Here is a 22216-nt window from a genome sequence, read left to right as displayed (position 1 = left end):
CAGGTCCACAGCCTTTTTCCTCTGCAGTCTTGCAGGCTTTCCCCCTTTGCAACCACCATTGCTTCAGGTTCTCAACAATCCTGCTGACTCTGGGCTGTGAGCTGTACTTCTTAGATTCCTCATTGTCTCCTTCCAGCTTTTCCTTCAGGCGACCAACAAACTCCCACTCAATATGGAGCCCAATAATTTTAATTTGCATGAAATTCTGCCTCCACATCGACCCATAATTATGATCCAATAGTTAGTGAACATTCTGCTTCACCCTGATTTATTCCAGTCTACCAGTTTTTGAAGCCTTGGTTCCTACTGAAGTAGAAAGAAACCTCTGTCTAGTATGACACATTGGAAACAGTGACAGCTTAACTATCATACAGGCCCCACCGCTGACCCACCATAATCCCAGCAGACACTCATGACAGTTTGCAGACAGTTAACCCTTTACATCCAACCACGTATACATTTTTAACATAAAAACTTTACCTCAGAGACGCAACCATTTTGCAACACAGGCCCTCTGACTCAGCAGGCTTCCAAATATTTGGAAAATGACAGGAAAGCCAAGAGGTTTAGTTATTCTGTTTATTTTATTTATTGCACTTATATTCCCCTTTCCTTTTGGAAATGAACCTATGTGTGGCACCCTTCCAATAGCCTCCCATGCAGGCAGTGATCAGGTTCAATCTATTTACCTTCAGCTATGCTGGGTACTCCCATATCTGATACAACAGACATAGGCTGAACATACCCCAATCAATATGTAGCACAAAAAACGTAGTTTTTCTTGATTCAGAACCCTTCATTTTCACCCTCAACAAGCTGCTGTCAATGTTGATTGAGTCTAGATCCTGCTATATACAAGGGTGATCACTTGACACACACTTGATTAGGTCATCCATACATTTTTCTCCTTGTGCATGTCCCGGGTGAATGATGAAGGAAGTAGTGATTGCAATCTTGTTTAAATGTCCACCCACAACATCACTTAGCAGCAACCACCTACATGTGTTTTCAAATGAACAAACACACTGTGGAGTAAATCTTCAATGAGATTTTATTTTTACAGCGAAACCAGTTTCTCAAGAAAGTTTTCAGGTGCTGTGTGTGTGTGTGTGTGTGTGTATGTGTGTGTGTGTGTGTGTGTGTGTGTGTGTGTGTATATATATATATATATATATACATACATACACACACACACACACACACACACAATAGTTCTAGCTTGTGTGTATGTGGGGGGATGGACGGACCCAAAAGTATTCAGTTTCCATTGATTCTAGAGTTGAATATTGTGTGATTTCACAGAGAAAGTATTCCAGAGGCAAAAGGTGATCGGTCTTGGCCTCCAGAGCTCATGCCATTTTGCGGGGTGAACAACCACCTGCTTCTTTGGGAAGTGAGCTCTTTTAGTGCCACCAGGTGAGTGGAGTCTGGGAAAACCCAGACTTGTGTTTGACTCTTGCACCTTTTTAGCACAGTCTGATGAATCAAAGAACAATATGTTCAAGGTGCAATGAATAATTCATCAGTACAGTGACAGTAAAGTGCAAAGCTATAAATACGTTGATAGGGGCTCCAATGACAGCATAATTAACAAGGAGCATGGCACTTTGACTGGTTGGAGATGTCACCATTGCACCAAAGAATAATTATAAGTTGCTTACCTTTCCTGTTTCATTTTTTTTAAAAAATGTTTGCTCTTCTGTAATCCATGAATATCACATACATGCTCGAATACTTGGATTCCCACATCCAGCCACACTCCAACCTGTTTCTCCTTCTGCTATTCTTCAGTCTTGCCAAATATTTAGTCTGTGTGATGTTTTCCTGCTTTAATGCAGTTTCCTGCTTACATTTTGCTTTGCATGTAAAAATGGGTAGGATAAAAGGTTCACAATTTATTATGTCCAGAGCCCATCAAATCCCAACAACCACATAAAGACAATTTTGCAGGTTTGGAGGTGCAAGCAGAAGAAACGATGCAAATGATTCTGTCCACTGACTCATGACCTGCCTACTCAGTTTTACAAGATCAAGTTGAAGGCAGAAATAAATATAGAGGCTGTCTTCGATAACTGGGATTAAACAGATGACAAGTTTATTTAAATCAAATTGCAAAACATGCTAGTGATTAAGACCAGTAATGGTCATAACTGATTACATGGAAATCTGCAAGGGCACTCATTTGGGACAATCAGATCACCTAGGAGCTGAGTTATCCCTTCATCGTATGGAGGGAGCTAGATGTAAAATAAGTTCTCCACTGTTCCCTGCAACATCTGTTGGTGGAGCCATGGGTAGCAGACATGGTGGCTCTCTTAAGCACCTTCTCACTACTTAAGGTCACTACTTAAGCAATTCCAAAAAAGAAGAAACACACCATGAAAAAAGAGCACAAAAAGGTACCACCTATCGGGGCAAAAATTGCCTATGCTAATTTATACTTACAGGTGCAAATTCAGAAATAAATACTATATTTTAAATAGGAAGACAATGCATTTCACCACAGTAGGAAAGATTGTGGCTATGATTCATAGTAAATATAACTCCAGTCAACTGGTGTGTGTTGTATAGTGCTGTCCAGATTTTTCCTGACCTTCCTTTTTCACAACACAAACAACTCCAGCAGGTGAAGCTTTTCTTACCATTTTCTTTCCGTGCCAGAAAATAATAATTGCCTGTTAAATTTATCTGTGTTAGGTTGCTATTAAATGCACAGGAGTAGATCCAGTGTTTGTTTTTGGTAGCAGCAAACCTAGATGCCTGATAAAGATATTTGCCTGCAGATAGCTGAGCATAATCACAGTGGCAGGAGAAGCTTTTATTTCTTTTTCAAAAGACAACAGTCCTCCTATATTGCTTCACTGCTGGCTAAAGAAGTGCCAATTTTGTATATGTGTTCTTGTTAGGGGATTCATCCACTGGGTATTATTCACACCACCTTTTGTCATGGCAGATCTACAAGGCAGCTTGCAATCTGCATTTAAAAATACAAGTGAAAACAGCAATATAAAGCCCGAAGAAACAATACAGGGCATCAAATAAAAATGAGCTGAAAAATACAGCTGAGACTGCGGCGAACGCTTCCCCAAACAACAATCAGAGAGCCCCAAAGGTTCCCTGAAAAAGAGTGTTATTTTAGCCAACTGCCTAAAGATATGAAGCAAGTTGAAGTCCTTTTATTTGAGTCCCCAGAGCCAACTTCTATAAACCAGTAGCAAAGACTTAAACCAAGTGGTGTTTTGCCGAACTCACATTGTCAAGTGTAAATGAAGTTTCCTCCTAAAGGACATGTTTGTTCCTTCATGTTTGCCAGCAGAAGAACAGTTTGGAACTGGAAACAAAAGCAAATTGATTTTTTAAAACTTTCCCTGCAGTCTTGTTCCCCTGTACATATCGAGCTTGCTACTGTTGTACTCACACAGACACATAAACGCCATCCTTCCCCCCCCCCTTTTCCTATGTAGCAATTTCTCACTTCAGTGCTGGCAGGAGGCAATGCTAATGTACTCATACTTCTTTGTAATTATTCCTGATTGATATTAGTTATTATCAAAAAATGCATTCTTTCCTCGTTTCAGATGAGAGCCACAATAAAATACAACTGATAGGAGAATTAGCTTTCTTCATGAGTGACAGAATATTGCAATTCTGAAATTTTAATTTTCCCAGGACCCATTTCATCCCTCAGTGAGTGAAGAGTTATTTGCTTTTCTTCTGCTTTAATTGAGAATCACAGTACTTTCCAATTGGAACCACTTGAGACTTCCTTAATTAGTACGGATATCTGTGCAGCATGGAATGGCAAAATCAGCCCAATTCTGACCTAACAATACATGTCTGACTCTTGTATTATCAATGAAATGTTCAGTTTAAAGAGGCTTTTGATAATAAAAAAGGGGGGAGTAGAAATTGTAGCAGCCTCCAGAGAGAGCTTTGGGGAATACTGCAACTAGATTCAATTGTGTTCAATCCTGACTGCAAGGCAAACAGAAGTTTAGTACTAAAAAATCTGTTTGGACTTATAATAGTTATTTAGCAGCATGGCATTAGGGGGGGAAACCCCCCAGATATTCAGATCATTTTCATTAGTGACACAGATATTGTCTGGAACTGCATCCTTTATGAAGGTTAATATGCAACAGAAAGTGGAAGACAAGCATCTTGAAACATATGTATATTTCTGTCAATGCTGCCAATAACGCATACAAAAAAGCCCTGATTTAAGGGGCACTTCTTTAAATGGTTTTAATTATATTTTTTATTGTTTTACTCATTTGTTGCATCCATTTATTTGCTTCTTGCATTTGTATCATGCCCGTCTTCCCAAAGGACTCTGTCATTTCTCCAGAGAGCTCAAGTTCAGCTAGTAGTGCAGGTCAGGGCAGTAATGTGGACAACTTCTGCCATCTTCACCTGTTGAATGGTTACATCACATCACATGAGTGTACGTTTTCGAATTGGATGGATTTGGTTTGAGGAGAAATGCATCAAACAGCAGCAAACAAACGCAAACAAGGAGGCCCGGGGCGCTTCTGAAAGCCACCAGCTCCAGCTCACATTGACGATTGCCTCTTGTCATGCAAATGGCGGCTATGAGGAGCCACCCTCCGAAGCATTGGCTCCCGCCTGCGCAAGGCATGGAAAGCGGGCTCTGTTCCTCCTTACTGCTGGTGCTCCAGCCATAGGAACTCGCAGGGTGCAGCCATGCCTCCGCTTCCTAGCGCCCGGGCTATTAGGAACTCCCTCCTCTTTTTCTGTTAATGAATCCCTGAATGAACCTCCCTAATCACTATGCCAGATCAAGCATTGCCTTTCACTTCTCCCCTCTTCTGGAGAGAATAACGCTCCAATTAAATCTTTTTGATGCCTTTCTTTCATTCAGCAAAAGGAAAGGCATTTAAATAGCTAGCTAGCTACAGCGATGGAGCAAGTCGATTGGGCATCTGGGGTGGTAGCGGGTGTGCCCTGTGCCCGGGGGCAGGGCCAGCTGCCCATGGGGGCACCGTGGGGCCTCTGAGGAGTCTGCCTGTCTCCTCCCACTCAGCCACCCTACAGCTGAGGGGGAGACAACAGGTGGACTGTTTGGGACAGTGTGGAGCCTGTGGGCGCTCAAGCCACTGCGTCACTCCCAGGAGAGAGGAGTGGCTCGGGCATGCTGCAGGCCCTGTGGTGAGTGCCGCCCACCATTTTGTCACCCCCTCAGTGGGGACACCTGGGGCAGACCGCACCTACTGCACCCACCTAGCTAAGAGAGAGAGAGAGAGAGAGAGAGAGAGAGAGAGAGAGAGAGAGAGACCCTACTATGGCTTGCGGTGTTGCTGCTTTTCCTGCCTCTCCTATGCACAACTGATCTTGCTTCTCACATCTTGCTTCATGCCCCCCAAGGGGCGTGTGCTGTGGTCTAAATCACTGAGTCTCTTGGGTTTCCCAATCGTAAAGTCAGCAGTTCGAATCCGGGGGGGGGGGGGTTGAGCTCCTGTTGTTCTGTCCCTAGCAGTTTGAAAGCACTCCAGTGCAAATAGATAAATAGGCACCGCCACAGCGGGGAGATAAACAGCATTTCTATGCGCTCTGGCACTCGTCACGGTGTTCTATTGCGCCAGAAGCTGTTTAGTCATGCTCGCCACATGACCCAGAAAAGCTGTCTGTGGACAAACGCCAGGTCCCTCGGCCTGAAAGTGAAAATGAGTGCCTCACCCCATAGTCGAATTTGTCCAGGGGTCCTTTACCATTTTTTCATGCCCCCCCGCCTCCTCTTCCTCTTCCTCCTAATTAATTGAGATGCAATGAACGTCCCTTTAAATCAGCCCTGCAGGCTCTACCACTCTCTTTTTCCTCCTTGCTTCTCCCACCCCACGCCGTGCCAGGCATCAGCTGGTTTTTCTCATGTGATTTTTGCTACCGCCTGCATAGCAGTGTTGACAGAGAAAAGTTCCAAATCTGCACCTACTCTGTGGTTTGCTGCTCCCTGCAGGAGACAGGAGAGAGCTGAGCAGCAGGGCAACAGACAAAAGCATTGGCCTCGTGCAGGCTATCACCGGGGCAGATATTTTGAACCGGTTATCACAATGTAGATTTCAGAACGGTTCTCAGTGATATATCACTAAATTGCCCAGGCCTAGCCCTCATCCAGTTCACCACTGTATCCAGGGCTTGAACAGCCAGCCCCCATTTAGATGGTATGTCCCGATGACACCTCACTCCAAAACTCCTGAAGACCACTCCCAAAGGTTTCATATAGCTGCTAAATAACATTGGTGACAGAACAGTGCCCCTGGATCCCTGTAGTTCGGGTGCCAATGGCCCAAAGAACACTCCACCAGTGATGCTGTCTGGACTTGGCCCGGTAGTTTGCGATGGAACCATTGTAATATAGAACATCTGATACCCACCTGACTTGCAGTTGTAGCTTGCAAAGGACCCTGTAGTCCTAAGGTCATTGCATAGAGGAAGGCATAGATACCTGTCCACATCCAATATTAGGAAAATAACTAACTCCGATTGGACCTGTCTGTCAAAATAAAAGATAGCCTCACCTCATGAGCTCTAGGCATTTCTGTAGTCAGCTTGGTCTCATTTCTCAGAAGAAGTAACCAGTTACATTTGGCTACAGAGCCACTGAGAAGTGCAAGGAGTCTCAGACTGGACTCAGGGAAGCTTGTTAATAGTGTGATCCAACTTGGAAATGTGAGAACCTTCCCCCAATAACCCCGATTTGTCTCATAATTTGGGGTATACAGAGAGCTAGTATTTATGTTTAGTCATATCCAATAATACCTAAATAACTTTGGTGTGGGATTGCTGCTGCTTAATGTCAACATCTAGATAAGCAAATGTCAGATAATAGAGTATTTGCTGTGCTTTCAAAGACGTAAATACCAGTTAGGAACCTAAACGTTGCTGGATTTAAGTGTGAATTAGGTCCCAACCGTTCATTTGTCCAAAGGCACATAGAGAATGTAAGTAACTTGCCTACAGTATCTACCTAGTTTTGTATACGTGCCCCATAATTGTAATTCTTGAATGTCTGGCGGTGAAGTGCAGTATTCATTCATCTACCAAGTTCATGAATTTTTCATTGGAAAGTCTAAAGATGTCCTGTGAAATGCATTTTAGAAATGTGCTTTATGCACTTTACAAAAGGTTGCTAAATCTATCTGCTACTACCTGTTTAATGTGATTTTTTTTTTACCTCCCTTCGCTCCCCCAATTTCATTCCCTAAAACCTTTTTTAAAAAAATAAAAATGCAGGGTTGAGTGTTGCAGTAAAATATAGAATTTCCACATATATATTGGGCAATATTTATAAATCATGTTAAATTATCTGTCCCAGATAGGCTTTAAATGGAAATTTCAACCGGAATAAAATCAGAATTAAGCACTGATGCTTGGCACCCACATTTCCTAATATATAGGCATGTTTTAGTCAGGTTGCTCATGTTAATCAGTGCTTGGATGTACACGATTGTGCTGGCAGCACACAAGAGAGCAGTGCTGTAAGACTGCAAAGCTCAACTATTTATAGGCAGCAACTAGTCTCACCTCTTGCTTCCGAATGGTGTATTGCGAAAGTTCAGTTCTGAATGCAAAACTGCCTGGTAGTTTTTGTACCAGCAAATTGACTTAATAACCCAAAACCTTTTGATCTTTAATGAGCTGTGTCACATCTGCATGCATAATACAGTCTTCTAAACTTCTCAACAATGCACGAACATTAGGCATAGACTGTAGAGGTCTAGATAATATGTTCTGTATGCTGCTGCGGTTTTGCAAAATGTAACTCTTTTTGTACAAAAAAGAGAAAGCAACACTGTAATAATGAATCACCATCACTGTGCGATGCTGAATTTATATTCTCATCCTGTACAATAGTTTTTGCAGAATGTGTTGAAATATTGGTTTGGGAACCACACACTTGCAAATTTCTGGCACCTCGGTGGCTTGGCTTGCCTAACTGGATGGAAACCAAACTGACCAAATTGCCATCAGTGGTGGCATGCAGATGTTCTGTGGCCACTTCAGAAATGTATTTAAATCCTGCCTCCCCCGCCCCTTAATCCTAGGGATAGCAAGGCAGAAGGGCAATCAGCAGTGCGAATGGAGTTATTTGCCCCCACACAATGCACATTTTTAGGAATTCAAAGCAGCTTTCAAATGGATATCAGTTACAACAGGCAGGCATGTGCCAAAGCCCAGATACCAATGGCGAGGTCTAACTCTCTGCCACTATTTATCATGGGAACATTACCATTGTCAGACCGGAAGGTCTTAGGCATGTCTCACACTCACAGCCCCACACCTATGGGACTGGTCCAGACTTTCTATTTATCAAGTTTCTAGCCCCTCAATACAAGTTGAAACCATAACAAAATCATGGACCAATATGGATAAACGAGTGGGCTTTTCCACTCCGTATGGCAGGGATGCAAAAGGTGCATTGTGGGCCCTAATTCCCAGCAGTTCCAGCCACCATGGCCAGTACTGTTCGGGGATGATGGCCGTTGCAGCTCAACCTGAACAGTTACCTGCTTCCAGGCATCCACAAGTTGCCTAATCATTTATTGACCCCATTTAATTCTCGACAGGAAACTTGGAGAGAGGACTTAAATAGAATGTTAGCTCTCTTTGCAATCTAACAGCTTTTAATAGTTGTCCTTGACTGTTCCTAGTATATTTCTCAGGAAAGGGAAAGCTGATTCCATTATGGAACTGGAACATTTATCTCTCCTTATATTTTAAGGAGAAGGAGCATTTATCTCTCCTTGAATATAAAAGGACACTGTCCTCTGCCCCAACATGGAGAGCTGGATTGCAAACACTTAATTACTAGCAGTATTAAATAAATGAACAGTACTGTTGTTTTGTGATGTTGCTTTTTTAATGCAGTTATAACTAAAGTTTGGCATTTTTTTCTGAATTAAGCTTGTTTTATTTCTGTACACAGCCCTGCAACCATGGGGTGAAGGGTGGTATATAAACATTCATATAAGCATGAATATAAATAAATATAAATTTGGAACAGGGTTTTCATAAACAATACCTAGTAGTAGGAGTAGCATATCAGGACCTATTGGCTAATATGATGGTTTCCATTTATATAAAATCTATCTATCTATCTATCTATCTATCTATCTATCTATCTATCTATCTATCTATCTATCATCTATCTATCTATCTATCATCTATCTATCTATCTATCTATCTATCTATCATCTATCATCTATGCTAAACACAGCTATAACAAGATAATAGACTTGAGGGACTTGGATGGACATTTTCTCTGAAGTAGAAATATACTCGGGGACACAACAGTTTTCAAAAACAGACGTTGGGAAGTGTAGTTTCTTAAGAGTGCTGGGCATTTTAGCCCTGAGAAGCAGTTCCCACAATTCTTTGGGGGAAATCATGTGCTTGGGATGTATGGTGTGAATGGCAACAGACATTGAGAGCAGCACATGAGACATCGAGAATATCTGTTGATAGGGGACACCCAGGCATTAGAATTTCACTATGCTGGAAACAAACACTTGAAGAAAAGGTGGCAAAGGCTGTAGGTTTTCTGGCATGCCTTTGAGAGGAGCTCAACCAGCTCCTTGCTTCTCTTGCGCTGTGCTGATGCCTGTTTTCCAGCTCAGTAGACCTGAGGCAAAAACAAAAGAGAGGCATATAGGTCTTGTAGTCTGAAGAGACCTAAACAGTTTGAACTTTAGTATTATTATTATTATACTACAAAGTAAATAAGGAGCAGAATCCTTGACAGCAGTAGAAAGACTTTTTCTTTTTTTAACCTGCACGTTCACGGGAAAAGCTTCAAGTAGCTTGTGTTGCACAGAGAAGTGTTTTGAATGACGCAACGAGCTCTTTGCCATCCCCTCCTTTATAGGCTGCTTGGCAAGGCAAGAGGGAGGAAATAAATGGAGATTCTGTGCTCCAGCAACCTCCATCTATCAGAAAATCCCTTAAGGCTATGGTCAGTTGAACACAAATTAGAACAGCTAGCCAGCCCCAAACCACAGCCGCACATTCATGGAGTCACAAAAGTGAAATCAGGATATAATGTGTCCAGACCTAGTTTGGATGAAGCACATTGGTATTAATGTTTGCGACTGACATTTTGGCTTGGGAGATATTTTCGAAATTCTTTCCCTTTTCTGCTTTGTAGAGAATAGAATATCTCCAATGAAGCATTTCCTTTGAGTTGCCAAGGCTGTGCCTGGCCTTGCCTTATTCCAAGGAAACGATGCTGTCCAGATCAGAAAGCGTGTCTTATGATTACCGGAGAGTGCTCTCTCTCTCTCTTCTTCTTCTTCTTTTTTAACCATTCGAGGCACGAGAGTTGGCTGTAGCTAATGCAGAATTCTGTGAGCCATACGAATGCTATGATCCCAAGCAGTCCACCTCACCTTCTGTCTGAATTGGCTCTTGCAGGAGTTCAAAAACTAGTTTTATATTTCACTGACATACAAGATGTTTTTCATGCTAAAAAAATATTGGCTTCCATGTCGGGGGGGGGGGGGGAGAGATTCTGTAGGAAAACAAAATAAAATGCAAGCTGTGGTAGATTTATATAACCCCCCCTATTTGCGCACAATTCTCTCCCACCCTCTTACTCTCTGTGTGTCCTGTGTCTATCAGCCTATAGTCATAGAATACTAAAGTTGAAAAGCACCTTCAAGGTCACCGAGCTCAATGCTTTGCCCAAAGCAGGGGGGTCTTGCACATACAGCATCCCAAGCAGGGCTAATGTTTAATTAGAGTTTTAAAACGGTAGTCATACCATGATTCTAGATTCAGGCAGGTAGCCATGTTTGTCTGACACAGTCAAAATAAATAACAAAATTAAAAAATTGTCCAGTAGCACCTTAGAGAACAAACTTGCTAATGGCAAAGTGTATTATAATAGTATACTGTTAATTCCAAATATTGAAAAAATATTTTTTATTTGGGATTAGCTTTTTGATCCTAATGACTTATTTACTTTAGTTTTTTGTCTGCCTGCGACACCTGCCTTTTCCTGTGTGTGTGTGTGTGCTCACTGAATTTCAAAATAATAGCAATTTGAAAACCTCTCCCAATGTGAGGCATCATTAATCCAAGGCAGAACAGGATTGCATCTTGTGGTGATGCCATGATCAAATCATTTTCCTGTTACTCATTTACCAGTCTAATTGTTGTTTTGTTCCTCCTTTCTTTTTGTGTCTTGCTTATACTGTGAAAAAGGCCAAATACAGGGCAACATGAGACCAGTCATGAGGTTAGGATGGTAGTGTTGCAGTGTCACCCTTTGGAAACTGGGGACAGGGTAGTAACCATCACTTTGCCAACTAATGTCTGTATAGTTAAAGTTATGGTTTTCCCAGTAGTGATGTATGGAAGTGAGAGCTGGACCACAAAGAAGGCTGATTGCCGAAGAATTGATGCTTTTGAATTATGGTGCTGGAAAAGATCCTGATGTTGGGAAAGATTAAGGGCACAAGGAGAAGGGGGCGACAGAGGACGAGATGGTTGGACAGCGTTCTTGAAGCTATGAACATGAGTCTGACCAAACTGCGGGAGGCAGTGGAAGACAGGAATGCCTGGTGTGTTCTGGTCCATGGGGTCACAAAGAGTCGGACACGACTAAACGACTAACTAAACAACAACAGTGGCGAAGTCAACTTGGGGAAACTCTGTATCATCCTGGTCACCTGGGTATGACAATATGAAATTGCCCTTTTTTGGGTGAAGCATAGATGGCATTAATAAAATGGGCCCCATAATGCCTTTTTTATAAGCTAAATGAACAAAACTCTGCCTTATTTGGAGCTCTTCCATTCATCCCTAGGACAAAACTAGCTCAAAGCTGTCTGAAGGAAAACCTTCAAGACAACTTTCAAGAGGTTGAAAGATGGTCTTGTTAGGCACAAACAGATCCGCACGTCAGCCTATCATGCAATGCACTGCTTGCTTGTAAGCAGACCTATATGAACTTGGCAGCCTTGCTGTGGAATTCTGTCCCCTGCCACACTAACCAGATTCCTCTGGAAGGTGGAAACAAATAAGAGCCTACATCCTTCACAGCTTGTCGTGATAAGGGGTCTGGGGAAATTGATTACTGTTTTCTATGTCAAGTTTTGGTTCCAGTTGGCTCTCTGCCTTGGAAAACTCTGACCCCCTGCTGGGTTAAACATGATGGACAATCTCTATGAACACCAACCCTTTTATTTTGACAACAGGTTTGATGGAGATCAGAGCCATCTCTTCCAAAGTACTGATGTGTTGTGCCTCCAGCTGTCAGAGGCAGCTCCTCCACACACCAACACTCAACCTATGACTCCCACCCTTCCACATACAGTATTTTATTGGCCTGTGTGTTTTATTTAACCCTTGCAAAGTATTGAGAATCTAAAGTTTCGCCTCAGGTAGTATTTTCAATGCCTGCTAATAACATGGATTTTAATGTTCAAAGCTGCAGCGCTCCAGTTCTAATTTATACACACCGGCTCACTATACAGAGGAGTGCAACATTCCAATTAATATCATATATAAGGGGATAACACGATTTCATATTTGTGGAAAGTAACCTATTTTTCAGGGCAAAATTGTGCCAAAGGCTGAATGAATGTATACTATTGCTAAACAGCAGTACATGTGCCACAGCTTCTACACTGCAGGAAGAATGCATGTTATCGTTGTGGCAAGTTGGGGCATACAGTGTGAGAAAAGACTGCCACTTAAGACTCCAAGGGGAAGAAAAAGAGGCTGATGAGGCTGGCTACAGTGCCCATAAATCATCAAAAGGACAGAAGCAAGCAAAGGAGAAGCACACAAAGTTTGTTTCTGCTGTTGCTATCCAACAGGATATAGAGCGCCTTGGAATTTAAGGCCAAATCATGTCTGGGTAAACACAGAGGTTTGGCCATTTTACTGTTTCCAGTACGGGAAGAATCCCGTTTTGAAAAACAGAACAAAATTGTGCCAAACCAGCAAGCAGAGGAGTGTAATTATTATTAATAATAGGAATAAGCCACCAAACACCAGTGAATAAGCTGCTTCTAGTCATACAAGATTATAATGGGTTAAATGGATACATTTGATTTAAAGGTTGCTTTCAGTAAACGAAGATTTCCTAAGTAAAGAGCTAAAATTATAGCATATTGTATTTTGCCAAAAATGGATCCATCATTTTTGAGAGATTTTAAAATGGCACTATTTTTGAGCCAATAAATAACAATGGATTCACTGAAAAGCATTCTATGTCCTGTATTTTTTATCTTGTTAAATAATGCTTAAGAAAATTAAAAGTAATTAACAAAATTAACGTAAGCACCCAAAAATAATCTGATTTTGTTTTGCTTTGCTTATGGAAGTACAAACATTCTACCCTATGTTAGATATGTTTAATTCCTGCTGGATGAACTCATAGCTGAAAATGCAATTTGGTCGTAAGTGTTTAATTTGGACTTGATTTCTTTATACAAACACATTAGTTAATTAATCATACTTCATAGATGCAAATAACAGTGAACTGGATTCATAGAAACATAAAAAGGAGGCTAGATTAATGTGCTAACAACCCCAAAAGCCAATAATCAGAAAATGCAAAGTTGGCTCCCGTTATGCACATTAATGATATTTACATAGATCTGCTTCTCTGCCTCGCTATACAGACACAACTTTAATTAGTGTCAAAACTGCTTTCAGGGAATTGTCTGGTAGTTGTGAAGGGGAAGTGAAATGCATGGAAGGCAGTATATGTATAATGACAGAATTTTGTATTGAATGAAAAATATTCCTTTTCTATCTATTTGGAACTCATCTGCCAACAAAGATTTAAATTAATGTTAAAGACTTGTCAACAGTCTCCTATGGATTTCTCAGTCAAACAGTTTGCTTTTACGAATTGGAAATTGGTCACAAATACACACACACACGAATAATAATAATAATAATAATAATAATAATAATAATAATAATAATAATAACAATAATTCATTTATACCCTGCCCATCTGGCTGGGTTTCCCCAGCCACTCTGGGCTGCTTCCAACAAAAGATTAAAAATACATTAGAACATCAGTCATTAAAAACTTCCCTAAACAGAGCTGCCTTCAGATGTCTTCTAAATGTCATATAGTTGCTTATTTCCTTGACATCTGCTGGGAGGGCGTTCCACAGGGCAGGTGCCACTACCGAGAAGGCCCTCGGCACTGGACCTTAGTGTCCGGGTTGAACGATGGGGGTGGAGACGCTCCTTCAGGTATACAGGGCCAGGGCCGCGTATACACACACACACACACACACACACACACACACACACACAATCCCCAACATCTAAATTGGGGTTTCTTCTTCCTGTACCCCCCAAACGGGCATCTTCTCTGCATTCAGGTGAGGAGGTGATTACAATGTGAGAGCCAATTCAGATTGTCACTTTTGAATTTTCATATTTTTATATGCCGCCTGAGTTGGGAAAGAGAGGTGAAGTGGGGAGCTCTAGTTCTTCCAAGCTCCACAAGAGACCTGCAGTGTCCCCTGCATGTGAAGAATTATTGGAAAAAGAACCCCTTTTAAGAATAAGGCAGCCATACCAGCTTATTTCCAGTGCTGCAGCTTGTTGAATAAGAGAATAATAAGAATAATAATTTGGATTTGATATCCCGCTTTATCACTACCTGAAGGAGTCTCAAAGCGGCTAACATTCTCCTTTCCCTTCCTCCCCCACAACAAACACTCTGTGAGGTGGGTGGGGCTGAGAGACTTCAAAGAAGTGTGACTAGCCCAAGGTCACCCAGCATCTGCATGTGGAGGAGTGGAGATGTGAACTTGGTTCCCCAGATTACAAGTCTACCTCTCTTAACCACTACACCACACTGGCTCTCAGAGGGATATTAAGAGAGGGATATTAAGCTACTAAACCAGAGGTGGCTAATTCCTGCCCCAGGAACCTGCTCCACCCACCTGCCTCCCAATGAATGCTCGCACCTCCGATTGCGGGCACCCTTTGCGGGACTGTACGCAGCACCCCCGAGCCACATGAGACTTACCAGCTGGTTGTGCTGGCCCACCTCTCTGAAGTCGCAGTCATTGGGGGTTCCCGCCAAACCCAGGTTCAATCCAATCAGTGCCTTTGGTAGTGGCAGGGCCAGCCGAGCGGACCGTGAGTGGGCAGGCTTCACTCTGGCCCACTTGAGGTAAATTTAAGGGGGCAGATCCAGCAGCAAAGCATGTAGTCGGCTCCGGAGCTTCACCCTCCCAACTCTCCTTTTGTCTAATGCTTGAATGCAGGTTAATCATTTTCCTTCCTGGTCAGCGGGCATTGCTATGGTCTTATGATGGTTGCTCTTAAAGAGCTGGGAAGGAATTTTCCCTGCTCCGCAGGTTTTGCCTCCCCCGTAGCAATTGTCACAACTTTGGCAGTTTTAGGCCTTGGGTGAAAACTTTTAGTCTATCTTCCCTAATTGGGGTGTGTGTGAAGTGGTGACTCACCCCACCGGGTTCCCCGTTAAAGGGGTTTGTGTGAAGGGAGTCACTGGCCATACACTGAAAGGTTGTCAGTGAACTCCCCTGTGTAGGGCTCCGTAAACAGACATCTTGCAGTGCCTATGTATGGGCAGGAGTCAGGCTCTGGGGCCTGTAGTGCTTTGCAGAACTGGGGCCTGCCTCAGCTTGTGCTGGAGAAGCAAGGAGTGGCCACTCAGGCGAAGACCTCAGCTGGAGAGGCAAGGAGTAGTCACTCAGGTGAGGCCACTTGATACCTCACTGCACCTGGTGGCAGGAGCTGGGAGGGATACAAGCTCAGCATTTCCCTTCAGCTCTTTGCCACAGCAATGCTACCCCTGCCTGGTTGCCTCTGGCCTCTCGCTCCTTGGACCCTTGCCTTGCCGATGCCTTGATCCTCGACCCTTGGATCTTTGCCTTGCCAACGCCTTGCTCCTTGACTCCCAGACCTTCGCCTCTGCCTTTCTCCTTGACCCTAGGACTGCCTGCTGCTGGACCCTCAGCCCTGCACCTGTTCCTGCTTCTAAATCACCATCTTGCCTCTGGTCCTGACGTCCTCAGTCAGGGCTTCAACCGCCCGCCGACTGGACCGTGACAGCCTCCTCCTCATATCCGATTAACCCTGATGTGCCTCAGTCACCCAGCTGGGGGGCTGGGAGGGATACATGCCCAATGCCTAAGCCAAGGTCTTCCTACATCTGAAAGTTGTAGCCAATTTTAATTCCATAACACGTTGTCATGAGTTATTCATTCATTTTGGTGGTCCCTCGGGGTTGGGGGGGGGGTCTCTGCCTGGGCATGCAATATAATTTTCTGCCCCCCTCAAGTCCCCATTAATTTTGGCAACAGTGTTAGAGACAGCACTTGGGGTGACAGAATTAGACAAAGAAGCCTGGTGCTCTTATGGGTATGGAAACTGGGTGTCCACACACCCAGCCACTGAAACGCATAAGAGGAAGGAAGGGATGCTAAAGCAGTTGGAGCAGAATAGTTGGGTCTCTCCTGTTCTGGAGAGTGGGATAGTAACATATTTCCTGCAGGCCTGTCAACATAGCTGCCAAGTTATCCCTTTTTTTAAGGGATTTTCCCTTATGCTGAATAGGCTTCCTCGCGAGAAAAGGGAAAACTTGGCAGCTATGCCTGTCAACATTTATACCCAGAAGAGCTTGTAGTTCAGGGGATCAGGATTTCAGACTTGAGTGTGTAAGGATCAAGAACTGCCAACAGAGCAAAGCGGAGCATTCCCTGAGGACTCCAGTTTCACTGCAGTAAGCGGGGGTGGGGGTGGGGTAGGTGGGGAGAGAAGAAACCAGAATGATTGCTCAGCATCTGTGAGGGAAAAAATTGCATTTTAAGATTCTCCCAACTTTAGCTACTGCTAAAATATTTATGTTTTAATGCATTATTCGGTTGTGTTTGTGTTTTGACAAACTCTTGCCCATTTGGCTGTATGAATATATTTATGCCACGTGGATGTAAAAGACAGAAAAGTACTATTCTTTATGATATAAAAATATAGACATATATTTATGGGTTTCTGAATCACATATAAGCCCACTCATTCAGAGGCGGCATCTTCTAAATACCATTGAGGGGGCCCAACGTGATGTCCTGACATCACTTCATGCCCAGATTCGTATATGCTTTGAATAATTGGGGGCCCCGGCCCCCTCCAAAAATAAAACATTGAGGGGGTCCAAAGAGCCTCAGCCCACAGGTGTGTATACACCCATCAGTTATCCTCCCTATAGTTTGTAGCTCAGTTGATTGGAGTATGGGGACAGGCAAAGCTATGAATTTCAGTTTCTCCAGTTTGATTCTCCACATTTTCACATCCGTTTGCAATTAAAAATAAATAAAAACCCGTTAGCATTTCCATGCAAATTTTTGCAAGCGATTTCCCCTAAAGTGATGCATTTTTCTTTGTTATTTTCACAAATATATGTATGCATTTGTAATCAAATACTAACCAAGGAACAGCTTTGCAAAATTCAGAGAAGTGTGCAACTTTGGCTTGCATATTGCTTCAGGAAGTGTGACTTATGGAAGTTTGCCTTCAAATACAATATGAAGCAAATTGCTCTCTCATCTCTGTTGAGAAGCCTTAGGAAAGCAGTCCTGATAGTTTCAATAGCATCAGTTTAGTCTTGGGCCACAATGCAAGTTCTTATGCTTGGCTCTAGTCTGAATATGCAGCTCAAAGCTCCACTTGAGAAAAGCTTATTTTGCTTTTGTTTTGTCTTCTATACAGCCCTTCCAATTTCTTTAGCCCTTTTTAGATGTTCCTCCTTTTACGGTTGCTTCATATTTACATACCCAAGTTTACTCATTTCACTAAGGAGGAGCAGCTGTCTCACAGCATATGTTAACCTTTCTAAAACATAGTGGGTTTGATACTGAAAGCACAGATGCAAATCTACAATTGAGATTTCAACTGTCAAAACATTCAGGTCAAAGCGTTTAGAAGGGAGGACATCTTGCTGGCTTTCTCCGACAAGCCTCTATTTTTTTTACCTCCCTCCCCAGACTCCATTTCCACCTCTGAGATTTCTTCTGCAAATCTGTCTCAGACTGAGTTGGGTAGGGTCTATATATACACTTTATACTCAGGTCGCACTGCCCACAATGGTTTTCCTTATTTTATTTTATTTTGTATTTACGTACCTAGGACAAGTTTTCTAAAGTCAAAAAGGAATTTTTTAATACACAGAATCAGGTCAAAAGCTGCCAGCTTGTTTGCTTGTACACATTAGCCAAGTCCCACTGTCGGGGTCAACGGCCTTTGTATCCTACTTTACAAAAATATTGAGTGTTACAAGAAGCAGATATTCTCTGCTATCCCACGAGACATCTAGTGGGAAATCTTCACAAAACACTGTTTAAAATAGAGAGTGTAAAAAAAGCAGCAGAAACACCTTCCGTAACTTTGCTTATCCCATAACAGTTTTGCAGTTGTTTAGGGAGGAAACAAAAGCACTGAAACAGATTGTTACGTTTCTGGGTTAAAGAACAGGCACCAAGAATGAGGAGCAGTTTAATATGCCTCGTTCTGTGTCCAATAAGCATGGGGTGCCTTTGCTCGGCAGAGCAGGGGCCCATAGATTGGAGCAAAATGCTGGGCAAGGTTTTGCCCAGTATCTTGTCTGTGTGATGGGCTTTTGAGAAAAAGCCATCCCATGAGCTCTTACAAGGGGGGGGGGCTATAGAAGGCTGTTTTCCCTTGAGCTCAGGGCAATTTAGCCTCAAGAGCTTCCTTCCCACCCACCCTTGGGTTAGAGGCTTCACTGAGCAATTTTGGGACGTTGGTTGACAAGGCCAGAAATGAATTCTCTCTCTCAACCTGATTGGCACTTGGTTGGGTTCACCCCTTTCCCTCAGTGAAATTATGGCCTTTCTTTGTTAGGTGGAAGAATGTTGTTTGAAGGAATAGCATTGGGCAAGGTCAATGGGGGGACGGGACAAAAGGGGCCTGAGGGGAAAATTGACCGTAGCACCCCAAAACTTGGGTTGGGGTATCTGCCAGGTTGGAATCTGCACCCTGGTCACCCATGGCAAGGTTCAACACCGGACAACTCTCATGGAAACGTTTTGGGGTGGTCCAAACCTGACAGACCAATTCCATCAATGGGGGCTTGTGAAATGGTGAACCGATCCCAGCCCTAATGTCTCACCAACCCTTACCCTGCCTGCTGCTGTCAATAAAGATTTGGCTTGATTTTATCCCATCAGTGTTGTGCGGTCTAGTTATTTTGCTGCTCTCATGGGTCACATAATGCGCCTGCCTGGGGAACAAGAACTAATACCCTCTACTAGAAAATTGTGTTAACAGATTACAAATTCTATCATCCCACAAGTTAAGGATGTACACTTATGTAGGAGAAAGCCCTATTGATCTCTGTGGGACTTGCTTCTTGTGTCATATTGCACCACACCTGGTTTAAGTTAAAACAAGGAAAGGAACCAGGATGCAGCTCACTATGCTTGTCCTCAAGCCCTCCTTCTTCCTTCTCCAAGGATAGCCATGTCCCTTCCAAGGATACATCATCTCTATTTTTCTCAGCTGTTTCTGTATGAAGGGTAAGGGCAGAAAGAGACAGCTTGCTTCTCTGCACTGCCAGTTTGCTTGGCTTCTGTTACTGTCTGCTAAAAAATGGAAGTCTGAATTGTATAGGTATCTAGGTGTAGCTCAGTGATATAAAGCATCTGCTTTGTGTGCAGGTTTAGCCCTCCCCCAGCATCTTCAGGTAGAGCCAGGACAGATTCCTGTCTGAAGCCCGGGAGAGCCAATGCCAAGCAGCATAGATAGTAACTATTATACCAATAATTAGACTTGGTATAAGGTTCCCCCATGTTAAAGGATCAGCAAAAATGTAGGAATGCCCAGAGGATAGACTTTTGCTTTCATGGTTAGGGTCTTATTGGGACTTCTAGGGTCTCAAAGGGACTCAAGAAGAATCGTTATGCTCAAATCAAGGTTGGGCTATTTTGAAAGAATTCAGGTGTGGAGGTGATGGCAAAGTCACTCAAACAGTATGACTGACAGGACATTCACAGGGAGACCAAAATGCTCATTTACAAAGCTATTGTACTACCAACCTTACTGTATGCTTCTGAAACATGGACCACTTATGAATGCCATTTCCATCTCCTTGAAAGATTCCATCAATGGTGTCTCTGAATAATTTTACACATCACTTGGGAGGACAGGTGAACTAAGGTCAGTGTACTGGAAGATGCAAAGATCACCAGTGTAGAAGCAATGATTCTTCGACATCAGCTTCGTTGGACTGGTCATGTTGTGCAGATGCCTGAGGACTGTCTTTGAACGCAACTACTCTATTCCAAACTTAAAAATGGAAAGCGTAATGCTGGTGGTCAACAAAAGAGGTTTAAAGACTCTCTCAAGGCAAATATAAAAAATGTAGTCTAAACCCCGACAACTGGGCAATACTGGCCTGCGAGAGCTCCAATTGGAGAACAGCCTTTACCAAAGGTGTCATGGACTTTGAAAACGCTCAAACTCAGGATGAAAGGGAGAAACATGCTAAGAGGAAAGCACCTTTGGCAAACCCTCACCATGATCATGTCCTGCCTGGAAACCTGTGTCCCACTGTGGAAGGAAGTGTGGATCCAGAATTGGCTTCCACAGTCACTTATGGACTCACTGTTAAGATCATGTTCATGGAAGACAATCTTACTCAGCTACGAGTGATCGGCAAAGAAGAAGATGTATAATTCATATTTGACAGGGGCTAAAAGGAGAAAAGAAGTCCTAACAGAATATTTCAAGGTGGTTTTGCACACTCTCCGGTTGAAAATATAATGTAAGATTCAGAAAAGGCTATTGAACTAACCAAAATAAGATGAGGAACATAGAATGAGAATTCTATGCAGACAAAAAAAAATTGTCATTGAAAGAAAAGCAGCAAGCTATGAATATGTATAGCCGCAAAACGTAGGTGCTCTCCTGATTAAACTACCTACAAGGGAACAGCAAGGAATTCAAAGCCGTCTTCATTGCTTAAGGTAAATGCACACAAAGCCATGTTTTGCAGTGTGCATTTTCTCAGAATGACACATTTCTGGATTTATACACACATCAAAGAACAACTGCAAATATCAAAATGGTTGTGAGAGAAGCTGTGCACATGAAAATGAAGGGATCCTGACAGAAAGAACATGAAAATAAACCCTTGAACAATCACAACTATTATAAAATTACAAATAGCTTCCCTACCTCCTTCTGCATGCACTTTCCAAACTGAAATCTAACAGACAGAGGTTGAAAACAAAATACTAGTGGGATATCATTCACGTGAAGTCATGGAACTACTGACATAACTGAAGACATGAGAAAGAGCACAAAAATGAGCTAAACCTTATCATTTTTTAAGTTCCATTTTTCTTTGTGCCTTTCTAAATGTTTGGCATCTTCTTTCTCACTTCTGTGTTCATAGATTTTCAGCGCAGTATCTGTTATGTGTTTGAATCTACTTGGGAGAAAAATTCAAACAGAAATAGACCAAAAAAAACCCCAGCTTTATTCCCTAACTCTAAGGACAGTACTTATCTGCACACAGTTATTTTGATAGGGGAGTATATGTCTGAAGATTTATATTTTCTGAGTACAGTTTTCCATTTTAAAATCACTAATGGCTTCAACAGATATTGGTTTGCGTTAGCCAAACTGAACAGCATGTTCAGTTTTTATTATCCTTCCTGTTGTCCTTGTGTTCTGCCAATGAGCAGAGGAATCAATGAGTTTAATTGTTCATAACTGTAAACAGGACTGCTGCGTCCCTTTCAAGTGTTGCCACAGGAGACAAACAGGATCATGATGCTACATGAGGACAGATTTGCTGCTCATTTGGAAACAACACAGAATGTTTGTGCTGAAACATCCATATTGTATTTTCATGAAGTTCAGCAGTGAATTTGGTCTGGTTAATGTTGCGGCTGTCACTGAGGCAAACACAGTCATAGTGAAGGCAATGTTGTCTTGATGATGCTAGGCAATCAAATATCACACAGCAAATGTGATTTCACAACCGCCACACACTCAAACAGACTTGGTTACACACTGCTATCACAGAGGGCAAAGTCGGTTCAGAGTGAGGCAATGATTTCTGAATAGGTGGACACTTCTAAATAGTCCATTTACCAAAATGTCCAGCAACCCAAAACCGAACGCGAGCACACTCCTCAGATGTGTTTCTCAGCAACCGGCTTTAAGAGGC

Source organism: Zootoca vivipara, chromosome 10, assembly GCF_963506605.1.
Source record: "Zootoca vivipara chromosome 10, rZooViv1.1, whole genome shotgun sequence".
In the NCBI taxonomy this organism is placed as follows: domain Eukaryota; kingdom Metazoa; phylum Chordata; class Lepidosauria; order Squamata; family Lacertidae; genus Zootoca; species Zootoca vivipara.
The sequence above is the reverse complement of the archived record's forward strand: the minus strand, read 5'-3'. Positions refer to the sequence as shown.